This window comes from Oncorhynchus masou, chromosome 7 (genome assembly GCF_036934945.1).
Source record: "Oncorhynchus masou masou isolate Uvic2021 chromosome 7, UVic_Omas_1.1, whole genome shotgun sequence".
Taxonomy (NCBI): Eukaryota; Metazoa; Chordata; class Actinopteri; order Salmoniformes; family Salmonidae; genus Oncorhynchus; species Oncorhynchus masou.
In genome coordinates, this window is record NC_088218.1 from 18,758,224 (window position 1) to 18,771,182 (window position 12,959).

Genomic DNA, 12,959 nt, shown 5'->3' on the forward strand with positions numbered 1-12,959 from the left:
CTTGACAAAATCGTCAAGAATTTCCCCACCTTTGACCCCGTTCCAGGTCAGCCAAACGATACTGAGACATTCCTAGCTGACATAGAGGATGCGTTGGATGGCTACCCAAACGCTATGGGTTCTGACAGGGTTTACCTGTTGAAGCGAACATCGAATAGACACGTGACAAAGTTAATTCGCCTACAACAGCAACATGTGCTAAATAACTATACTAAACTTGCCACAGCTCTGAAATTAGAATTCAGTGGTTCTGCAACTCGCAAACACGATAGCTCACTGGCTAACACTGTCAAACAAGCTCGGAATGAACACCCACAAGCTTACTATCATATGCTTCGTTCAGCTTACTTTGGCCTACTCACTGAAACAGGCATGGAAGAAGACCTGTTACCATTAAACAAATGTTCCTGTCGAACATGTATCCAATCATCATTACCTACTTGGGCCCTGCCGCCCACATTGGCTTGCCTATCTTACAACTCAGAGAGCTTGCAAGCACTGCTTTTGAGGCATCAAAAGCTCGCAACGCTAAGAGCTCTGACCACTCGGTTTTGAAGTTTGGCCAGGAGCACTCACTTCAGTTAGAGGGTGCATTATCAGGTATTGGAGCGTTGAGAGATGGCGCACAACAAGAGTTTCTACCACGAAACCATGATTCCAATAACCTCCGCGGTCGAAATTACTGTAAAGTACGTCGTCATCAAAACGACTACCGCTACAATCGACCTGTTCACTACGTTCCTGCACCCAACCCACACCAAGTGTCAGAGCACAAGGGTAACAAAGGGTTGAAGGATGATCAAAACGTAGACCAATGTTCTCCAGAAGTTCCACTACGTGAAGAACTAAAGCGAGAAACATTTGAGAAAAGGGTAAAAGATAAGTCACAAGGACTAGACGGGGAATTAACGGACACCAGGTCCGCAGGAATTAACACCCATAGCAAGGACGTTAAAATTCAAATCTCTCCCACTCTCACTCGAGACCCTATACAGGGCCCGCTTGATCAAGAAACATGCCCACGGGCTTTGTCTATAGACTCTGATACAAAGGTTGCGAAGAAAAAGGTGAAACACTTCGTTAAAGCCAAGCCCACTCAAAATCTGAAAAGTCGATTTGCTTCCACCTTGAACAGAATTGACACATCACGTTGTTGCGAATGACCACTCCACTTTGTGGGGAATATGTCCACTAAACAAAAATCGAAACGACCATACCTGGAAACAGTCCTGGAGGACTGCTTAACTTGTCATGTGCTAATTGATTCGGGTGCGACAATATCACTCATCTCTCAAATATTGTTTGAGGATCTAAAAACGGCTTTGAAGCCAACAAAACGTTGGTTAAATGTGGAACGATGCGACACTACACTTCGAGGGGTCACTCAGACTACCTCGCCTATCACATTGAGAGTCATGCTGAAACTACACTACAAGGACGTATCGCTCGTTCACCCTGTGTATGTCACCAGCCTCGAAATTATACACCTGCTACTTGGAGCAGACTTGATGGATCGGTTACTCCCATTGATGGATTGGAAAACCAACCAGGTATGGTCACAGGCTACAGTGCCTTCTCCACCGACCACAATGTCTCCCCCTAACGCTAGCTGCATCTCAGGCATTCAAGAGGGGTATCTGTCGAAAGCACCCCTTGGGAAAAAGACGTTTAGAAAACACTTGGTGCAGAATCCGATCCAAGGAGATGTTACTATATCTCGACACATTCCATCAGCCAATCTGATTGAAAATTATTTTCATGATTTCGAGCCAGCTGTCTCTGTGAATGAGCAACTTCCCTCCTCCTTGCAGTCCAGCAACTGAGCCGCTGACTCCCACTGGTGAAACACTTTGTGATATCACAGACCGACACCCTCGTCTCAGTTTGCAGGTACTGAAGAGGCTGCCACAGGCGGACGCAGTGGTGACTGACAGACCTCGACAGCCACTGAGAGTGTTGAAGCACAAACACCAGGAGATTTGGTTGAAAGGTTAAAGCCACTCTCATAATAACGCGGCCACTGACAACTCGTACATGGGGTCCGAACTTTTCGTTTGCTCCTCAGATCCCGAGACACAAAGGGGGGGAATAGTAGCCCAGACCCATGATGAGCCTTATCGAGGCCTGTGGAGGGGGTCGAGACTACGGACAACACCTTATGAGGCCGCCAGAGCATAAATCAAATCTAGTTGTAATCTCCCCTTTGAGAACAGTGAGGAGCAGACAGGCCCCCAGACGGGGATTATCTTAGAACACATCTAAGATATTACTGAGGTGTACCACACTGGTCGTAAAGGAAGTCCAGTGGACTTGTTCACCTCCAAAACAAATGGCAACAATAATCATTCTTTGCCGTGCTTCTACACCTGCATTGCTTGCTGTTTGGGGTTTTAGGCTAGGCTTCTGTACAGCACTTTGAGATATCAGCTGATGTACGAAGGGCTATATAAATACATTTGATTTGATTTGATGTCTAGTAGTCACTACAAGACAACTAGTAAAATGCTCTAATCATGTATTCCTGTCGGATAACATTTCAGAATAAATTGGTAGGACAACTGGACCCCTTGAGTACCAGTACCAATACCACAGTCAGTCCAGCAACACTCAGTAAGAGGATTAGTAACCTCACAAGTTAAACTGCTATTGATAATAGCAACATAGGAGTCACTCAGAGTGCAACACGGGGAAGGGAATCGCCATTGCACTCTTCCAATGGTTACACACGCCACTAATAAATAGAACCCTCCGTTCAGCAGAAAAGTTATTAGAAGTCATGAACCACGATCACACCACGTACGACTGGTCTAATACTTAGAGTACTTCCGTCATGAGGTTAGCTCCTCCATGGATAACATAGCTATGATGTTGACTTCCTCATACCTACTGCCACTACAATAGTGGAAGACAGTGACTGGTTGTAAAACCACTACAGACACCCTCAACACCAATTCTGACTGACCTCCAGGCATTGACCTGAAAATTACCTGACTACGTCAGACTCATTCTGAACAAGTTGTAATCTACCAGGATACTTGGTTTCCTTCCCTTGACATGTGCGCTTGCGTAAGCATGAACTCACATGCACAACGGAACATCCAATTAGGATTTATGCTAGGATCACTTAAGGGTCCGAGCAAAATACCAGCCTTAGTAAAGTTGAACATTTATTTTGAGGCCTTTAACTCTACAGCTACAGCACGCACCAGTTTTCTTCTCAGAAGTCCATAGGTCATCCCTGTTGACTGCCCAAAACTAGTGCCTTACAGCTGTAGACTTATCATATAGTTATCAACTTAGGATAGTACCCTAAGCAACACCCCGCAAATTAGGAAAGCCCTAGATATGACATTAGACAATGCCATGATAGGGTAATTTTGCCAAGACCATGGACATAGATAGAATACAGTCCAGTTAGATGATTAAGGGGGCATAACTATATTTTGTTTTGGCATTCATTAATTTTGTTTCATTTTCTTCGGCACGTAGAAAGTGATAGAGCCATAAACAACTTCCCCATACAACCACAACGCCGCTCATTTGGGAGGAAATGTAATGATATATTTCATGAGTGTGTGTGCGTTGTTAACATCTGCCTAAGTTACTGCCCAGATCTTCCAGTCTGGAGGACCAGACGACGGGTCCGGAACGGCGATCCCAATCCAGACATCCGCTGCCCAGCCATGAATCGGAAATCTTAATTTACAGACATCCTACCCGGGTCGACCACACCAGAGGGGGGACTGCAACAGCGACCACCAACTGGACATCTGCTGTCCAGCCATGGAGCGGACTTCATTCGCAGAAACCCTACCCGGGTCGACCACCAGATGGGGACCACAACGATGGTCCACAACCAGGACAACCCACCTGAGGTGTCCATTCTTCGCACTGCGGCTGTCTTTTTTCTTTGACTAGTATTTTCTAGGTTAGCCTCTCTTTGCATTATTTGCTTCCATGTAAAGTCCCATTCCCCTACTCCTGTGTCGGTGTCTAACTGACCTAATACATTTGCACATGGATCCCGGACGAGCCCCCACTCTTTCACTGGTGCTCTTAGACTGACAATCCTTCAATATAGTTATGTCTATGTTTAACTTCATCTTTTAACAACTGCTGCTTTAATGGTTTAAAACCGGCCTTTTTCGCTTCCGCATCTGCTTCCTGTTGCCGCAGCTAATACTGTCAGTACCAGATATGGTTTCTGTTTCCAAATATTGACTGACCGTCTCACTGTCTCCCTGTTTGCACTAATGAATTTTATAGAACTCAACATTTCTATTTAGTAATCTATAAGATAATTATATAGTTCAGCTTAATTAACCCGATACTCTCAATGATCCTGGTTCACAACAGATGCCATATACTCTTGTCATCTTTCTACTATTTAAAGACAAACCTTCAAATGATTAGATAAAGCCAAAACCCTGCTAAACATAGCATATGTTTTCTGTACTAATGGAATCTCTCCTTCAGGAGTCCACTGTATTTTATCTAACAATAACCTGGGTTCATCTTAAATCAGGCTCATCAATAATGTTATATATGTTGCATAGTATGGGATCCATTATCTACAGTAATTTACCATCCCTAGGAACTGCAACATATTTCTTTTCATAATTAAATGTAATGCTTATAAAATCACTATTTTTCTACCTTCATCTTTTTCCTTCTTTACCTTGAGGTTTTGTATAAGATTTCCTATTTAGTTATAAACTCTGTAGTACTTTTTTTATTTCCTTCTTTACCTTGAGGTTTTGTACAGATTTCCTATTTAGTTATAAACTCTATAGTACTTTTCTTATTTCTTTCTTTCTTTAATAATAATAGCTCTATAAATATTATTTTGTGGTGCCCAACTCTCTAGTTAATTACATTTACATCATTAGCTCAATCGGGTAATATTAATTACGGAGAAATTATTTTATAGAATAGCATGTCATATCACTTAATCCGGCAAGGCCAAAGACACGACACCTAATTATCCAGTTCATGATCATATGTACTTGTAAGACTTATTTTTGCTTGTCATACTGTAGAATTACTCATCTGAATGTATTACTTGATTTTTCCTGTATCTTAATTATCTTATGAATGAATGCAATATAGTCATACTATTTCAGTTTTCTTTGCATCTTTTTAATTTAACTCATCTCTGTCATACAAAAATGTTAAACAATAATGTGATAAAATATTATTTGAACCTTAAAAAAACATTGTTTGGGTGACTTGTGAGTTGTGGTGTCAAGTTAGAGTAACTGCCCAGTGTTCTATGAAATATGACCTACAATAAATTCCAATACGAGATAAATACTTTTCCTTCCACATTTTTTGAAATTAAGTATGTTTATATGCATATTTTCTGTGTTAGTTACCCCAACACAACAGAATGGTTTTGACATATACCGATCATGACAAATATTAATGTGAGTAGAACGCTGAGGATAACATCCTCTATGAGGAAACAGCAAGCATTTTTGAAACGGTCTGGTTGAGATAAAAATTGAATTAAGGTGGGATTTCTGACGTTTTTTTTCTCAAATGTATGCTTTGGCCACAGAAAATAGTATAGGATGAGTCAATCATTTTATTGACTCACTGGACAGTTACTTTAACATGTGATTATATGTTTTGACAGCAAATTTTCTATTAAAACACTGTGTTGTCCATTGAGTACAGATGATCACAATTGACATTCTTCGAAAAGGTATCTAACATAAACTGACTCCTATTCCACACAGCTTATCATGTCTGGGGTGAATTTTTTTTAGGGTCTGGGTGGAACTTGCTGAAAGCCAGGAGCCTGGGGGTGTCGTAGTGGTAGTACTCAGAGCCCACAAACATTTTGATGCCATCAGGGCCACACATGCCTGCCTCGGTGCCGGAGATGGGTAGTGGGGACTCTGGCTACTATCCTGGGGTGGCAGACCGGTCAATGTCCTGCATCTTCTGTCATGTGTTATTATTATTTATTTTTTTACCTTTATTTAACTAGGCATGTCAGTTAATAACAAAATCTTGTTTTTGATGATGGCCTAGGACCAGGGGGTACTGCCTTGTTCAGGGGCAGAACGATAAATGTGTACCATGTCAGCTTGGGGATTTGAACTTGCAACCTTTCAGTTACTAGACCAACGCTCTACCACTAGGCTACCCTGCGGCCCTAAGTTCCAATGCAGCTGTTTTTATCTCAATATCAAACCATTTCTGACACAGGAAAATCACATTTTTTGTGAATATTGATGTAAAAAGATCAACAACCCTTTCTTGGATAGATTTGAATGTACTCAAGTTCAATGTCCAATTAGTTACCTTGAATAATGTGCACAATATGGTGACCTGCACAAACAAAGGCTGCGTTCACAGGCACTTCGATGCCCAGCTCCTCTTTTCAGGCTTTTAGGGTAGCCCTCAATCAGAGTGGAGGGAGCTGCTGATTTGTAGATGTAAACTTGGTCGCCCTGTCAACTGGAAAGGTGGCATTCAGGTGTGTTTTATGTGCCATGGGACAAACAGAGGCATAATGGGTAACAAAACAGTTAACTGAAAAAAAGTAATTTTGGTAATACTCAAATCAAATCAATTTTCTTTTGTCACATCCTTCGTAAACAAGTTGTAGACTAACAGTTAAATACTTACTTAAGGGTCTTTTTCCATCAATGCAGATTTAAAGTGACACGAGGGGTAAATATACAGTGAATAACAATAAACAATAAAGGTACTGTTGTGAGTAAAGCTTTGAACATGTTATTTATTGCAAGTGAAGTTCCTGTCTTCCCCTAGATCCTGTAACCTTTGACCCACCTTGATGATGTAGATTATGTCACTGTAGGAGAAGACTGCGTCCACCCTGTTGGCCACTTCCTTCCAGGTTCTGGCAATGGGGAAGGAGTATTTACCATCATTATGGGTGTGTCTCGACGCATATAAATACGACCTGAGGAAGTGGGACGGAGGTGAAAATGGGAAACTGTCTTATGCGAGTTGTGTGCACAACTGAACACAAAGGCTTAGTTCTTACCAGTGAAGGCATAGGTTTTGCCTGAGTCGTCTGAGGTGATGGCATCCAGAGTCACTTCACTGCATTTCGGGAACCTGTGCCTCACCGCCATGGCCTACAATCCAACAATAACATGTGTCAACACAATCCAACAGCTTTTTTTTCCATGAAATGGTTTTGTGATTACCATTCACCGTTCATCTGTTCAATCTCACAGCATGTACACTGGGCAGAGGGGGCTGGCGGGATGAACTCTAGGAGGACACGCTAATTGGAATGGCTGGAATGGAATGAGTGGAATGGAGTCAAACACGTGGTTTCTATATGCTTGATGTTTTGATGATGCGTTCCATTTATACCATTCCAGCCATTACAATGAGCCCATCCTCCTATAGCTCTTTCCACCAGCCTTCTCTGACAATGAACTGATTTTGATAAAGGAGGAAGGGTAACATCCTTTGCATGGTTCTCTTACCAAAATTGGGGCACTTCATGAAGTAGTGCCTGGCATCCTTGGGGTACACTCCATTCACCTCCCCAGATACAGAGTGCAGCCGAGTGAAGTTGTGACCATAGAAACAGTTGTATTGCTCTAGCCAACGGAAGGCAGACGTACAGTTGGGCAGGTGGGACCACTGTCTCTCCTTTACTGACTCTGTGGCGATGTCATAGTTGTACACTTCTTCTCCTGTGAGAGAGAAAACATACACAAGGCAGCTCACATCAAGACTAGGAAACTTGATATCCATAACACATTTCCTGGTATGCTGTCTGTGAATAATTGATACATGTTTATAGCAATAAACCAGAGAAATGTTCATAATGGTCTCATCAAAGGGTTAACAGGCTTACCCTTGAAGAATAGGACAGAGTCTGAGTTACACTCTCCCTTGGGGCACTCCACCGCAGCGTCCAAGTGGCTGGGCACCCCTGGGAAGTCCAGCTGGATGTCCTTGGGGTAGCCCTCCTCCGGACTGTGGTTATAGTAGCTGAAAACCTTGTCGTCCTGTAATGGAGGAGGGATGGAGTATGCTGAGTATACTAAGTGAATGCTGTCAGAGGTGTCATACACCCCCAAAATCTGAGGGTGCACAAAGTATGTGAGGATGGCAGGGGGATGGTCCGAAGTTGGAGAACTTAACATTTTTCAGACACCTGCACTTTTCCTGCAATCTTGAGCCATAATCATTATGCTTAATTCTTCGTAAAAAATGTATATTTTTCTACATCTCTAAGCATATCTCGTGCTTTCTGTCTGCTCCTGACTAATGGTTATTTTTTTTAAAGAAACAAAATATGCTTCTCTGCAACTCTGCTAAAATCTGGGTAAAAGATTGAAGGAATGTTAGTCTTATTCAATGCATTTAGTAAATGCTTGCTTTTATAAAGTCGACCAGCCTTGCTAGCAGGCATGCCAGATAAGACAGTTTGACAAGCTGGCTACTCCAACTTGATTGATAGCCTGTAATGGCTTCTTCCTAGCTAGTTGTGCGGTTGGGAGATTGGGAACCTATCTGGGCTAGCTTAAGCCAACTTCATAAAATTGCTAGGTGGCTAGTAGCATGACAGACAAACAACAACCAAAAATGTAACAAAAATAATAATATATACATATTAACAAATACAGTTGAAGTCGGAAGTTTACATACATTTAGGTTGGAGTCATTAAAACTCGTTTTTCAACCACTCCACAAATTTCTTGTTCACAAACTATAGGTTTGGCAAGCCGGTTAGGACATCTACTGTGTGCATGACACAAGTCATTTTTCCAACAATTTGTTTACAGACAGATTATTTCACTTATAATTCATTGTATCACAATTCCAGTGGGTCAGAAGTTAAGTTGACTGTGCCTTGAAACAGCTTGGAAAATTCCAGAAAATGATGTCATGGCTTTAGAAGATTCTGATAGCCTAATTTACATAATTTGAGTCAATTGGAGGTGTACCTGTGGATGTATTTCAAGGCCTACCTTCAAACTCAGCACCTCTTTGCTTGACATCATGGGAAAATCAAAAGAAATCAGCCAAGACCTCAGAAACTAAAAATTGTAGACCTCCACAAGTCTGATTCATCCTTTGGAGCAATTTACAAATGCCTGAAGGTACCACGTTCATCTGTACAAACAATAGTACGCAAGTATAAACACCATGAGATCGCACAGCCGTCGTACCGCTCAAGAAGGAGATGCGTTCTGTCTCCTAGAGATGAACATACTTTGGTGCGAAAAGTGCAAATCAATCCAAGAACAACAGCAAAGGACCTTGTGAAGATGCTGGGGGATACAGGTACAAAAGTATCTATATCCACAGTAAAACGAGTCCTATATCGACATAACCTGAAAGGCCGCTCAGAAAGGAAGAAGCCACTGCTCCAAAACTGCCATAAAAAAGCCAGACTACGGTTTTCAACTGCACATGGGGACAAAGGTTGTACTTTTTGGAGAAATGTCTTCTGGTCTGATTAAACAAAAATTGAACTGTTTGGCCTTAATGACCAATGGTTTGTTTGGAGCTAAACGGTGGAGGTTTGCAAACCGAAGAACACCAACCTAACCGTGAAGCACGGGGGTGGCAGCATCATGCTGTGGGGGTGCTGTGCTGCAGGAGGGACTGGTGCACTTCACAAAATAGATGGCATCACGAGGGAGGAAAATTATGTGGATATATTGAAGCAACATCTCAAGACATCAATCAGGAAGTTAAAGCTTGGTCGCAAATGGATCCTCCAAATGGCCAATTACCCCAAGCATACTTCCAAAGTTGTGGCAAAATAGCTTAAGGACAACAAAGTCAAGGTATTGGAGTAGCCATCACAAAGCCCTGACCTCAATCCTATAGAACATTTGTAGGCAGAACTGAAAAATCATGTGCGAGCAAAGAGGCCTACAAACCTGACTCGGTTACAACAGCTCTGTTAGGAGGAATGGGCCAAAATTCACCCAACTTATTGTGGGAAGCTTGTGGAAGACTTCCTGAAATCACCCCAGACATGATAGGCTGTGTGGAATAGGAGTCAGTTTATGTTTGATACCTTTTCGAAGAATGTCAATTGTGATCATCTGTACTCAATGGACAACACAGTGTTTTAATAGAAAATTTGCCAAATTTGCTGTTAAAACATATAATCACATGTTAAAGTAACCGTTCAGTGAGTCAATAAAATTAACTTCAACTTCTGACCCACAGGGATTGTGATGAAAGAAATAAAAGCTGAAATAACTCATTTACTCTACTATTATTCTGACATTTCACATTCTTAAAATAAAGTGGTGATCCTAACTGACCTAGGACAGGGCATTTTCACTAGGATTAAATGTCAGGAATTGTGAAAAACTGAGTTTAAATATATTTGGCTAAGGGGTATGTAAACTTCCGACTTCAACTTTATATATTTTGTATGTATTTTTTACAGGACAAATATGAGGTGGCACGTGCTACTATGCCCCCTAAGGGCATGATGCCTTTGAATGCTGTTTACAATGGTAATGGGAGCACGTGTTTGCATAATTTGACTTTTAAAAAGATTGCCCAAGCTGATGAGTAAAACCACGTGTTTAAGGGCCTATTCATATGGATATCGACTACATCACTGATATTGACAGTGCCAGGAAAAGGTCGATGTCATCCTGGTCTTCAGGCTTTTCTTTGTTGTGCACGTGGAAGGCAGCGTCAACATGCCCCAGGTGATGGTAGTCATCTAGCTCCTTGAAGAAGGCACTGGAGACCTGAGCTGGACAAGTGAAGCCCTTCCACAGGTGACCCCCTTATAGTAGCATAGTTAAGATCTGGGATCAGATATAATCATGGAAATGTAAGCCTACACGCTCCACAATTCAAAAATACCTAGGTCATGGTAGCCCATAACAAAATGCCCACTAAATAATCCACTACACTCTTAGAAAAAAGAGTTCTAAAAGGGATGTTCGGCTGTCCCCATCATTTTGGTTCCAGGTAGAACTCTTTTGGGTTCCATGTAGAACCCTCTGTGGAAAGGGTCCTACATGGAACCCAATAGAGTTTTACGTGGAACAAAAATTATTCTACCTGGAACCAAAAAGGGTTCTTCAAAGGGTTCTCCTATGGGGACAGCCGAAGAACCCTTTTAAGTTCTAGATTGTACCTTTTTTCTAAGAGTATACCCGTAACCCTAGCCATCCTGATGGGGACATAATGACATATTATGACAATGACAAGCCCACTGTAGGGAGAATGAGGGTAAAAAAGACGACTCATAACATGGTCTTGATACCCTTGAAGAAGAAGGTGTTTCCTTTCTCGTCGGGGGCGATGGCATCAAACTCGGTGCCGTCACACCGGTCTGGGTTGGCGTTGTGGTGGACCTGGTCCTCGTGGTGGTGGTGGTCTAATGGGCCAGTCAGAGTCCAGGTGAGATGCAGGTTGAATGACTTTTCATCATTCCAACATTTCTCCACATGAAAGGGTGCGGTGTGGTGATTTGGAAGTCATGCATCCTACTCTCATATAAAAGCATGTAGGACATGAGTAATGGGCTGAAAGGGAGTTGAATAACACCTGTGCCCGTGGCAAGTTGCAACCCTAGTTGTTAGCCTTGCCTAGCACGCCTGGATAAGTCAATGAGTTGTGAGGTCCTGCATTTTCACAGGCTGTTAAATGAATATGGATCTAAGACTCACCTGACATCATTACATCATGGATCCTGCGTAGAAAAAAAGCAGACATCATTCATCATAAACCATAATGTCCTCATACTGATGAGACGTGAGTGAGGTCATAGAGATGGGAAATGAGATAATACACTGTATATCATGACTCCACCCTCTGGGTAGACAGACCAATAATGATGCTGGAGTATACACAGCCCTATTCCAAATAGAGCAGCTCAAAGGGACACCTGATTGATATGAAGGGGATCTGTAATGATGAGGTAACGGGGTGATTCAGTGACAGAAGTGCTGAGGTACACGACTGACTTTGACCACTCTTTGTGTGTTTGGGTTATTGATTCTGCCTTTGACCTCTGTGATACTGCAAACAAACTTATGGAACTAACCCAGCCAATGTGGGGCAGCATAGTATCCAATTGGGTTGCGTAAGACATGTCTTAACACAGCACAGCGAAGCCCATAATATGTTGAATAAAGTAACAGTTCAACAAAGCAAGTACAGAGGCAATTTAGAGGCAGTGTATTTAGCTGTGGCTACACTGAACGTGGATGCCACTTTGGTAGCCCAGCGGTTCAGAGCGTAACCGAAGGTCGCTGGTTCAAATCCCCGAGCCGACTGGGTGAAAAATCGGTCAATGTGCTGATGAGCAAAGCACTCAACCCTAATTGCTCCTGTAAGTGGCTCTGGAAAAGAGCGTGTGCTAAATGACTAACATGTAAAGGCTTAGCAGTTGATCAGCAGTACTCACGCTGGAGCAGCATAGCTGAGTGCTAGTGCCAAGCACAGGCAGAGTGTTTGGGAGAGAAGCATCACGTTGAGCGGTCCTCCTCTGGGCCCAGGTACCGAAGAGAGCTGAGCTGAGAAAGGTGCCTGAGCAGGAGTTGACCAGACCGTTTACACTGGATCTGCCTGTGAGGGGGTGGATTTCCCTATGTGTCTTTTGTGTGTGGGTAGTTCTGTGTGTAGGAGTGTGGGTAGTTCTGTGTGTAGGAGTGTGGGTAGTTCTGTGTGTAGGAGTGTGGGTAGTTCTGTGTGTAGGAGTGTGGGTAGTTCTGTGTGTGTGAGTGAGGTAGTTCTGTGTGTAGGAGTGTGGTAGTTCTGTGTGTAGGAGTGTGGGTGGGTAGTTCTGTGTGTAGGAGTGTGGGTAGTTCTGTGTGTAGGAGTGTGGGTAGTTCTGTGTGTAGGAGTGTGGGTAGTTCTGTGTGTAGGAGTGTGGGTAGTTCTGTGTGTAGGAGTGTGGGTAGTTCTGTGTGTAGGAGTGTGGGTAGTTCTGTGTGTAGGAGTGTGGGTAGTTGTGTGTGTAGTGTGTG

The 12,959-nt window shown here is 42.7% G+C and overlaps 1 pseudogene; it reads right to left on the bottom strand.

Annotated features, from left to right (window-relative positions):
- Positions 1–12,535, bottom strand: part of LOC135543450 (hemopexin-like) — a 26,412-nt pseudogene extending 13,877 nt beyond the window's left edge.
- Positions 12,536–12,959: the final 424 nt, after the last annotated feature.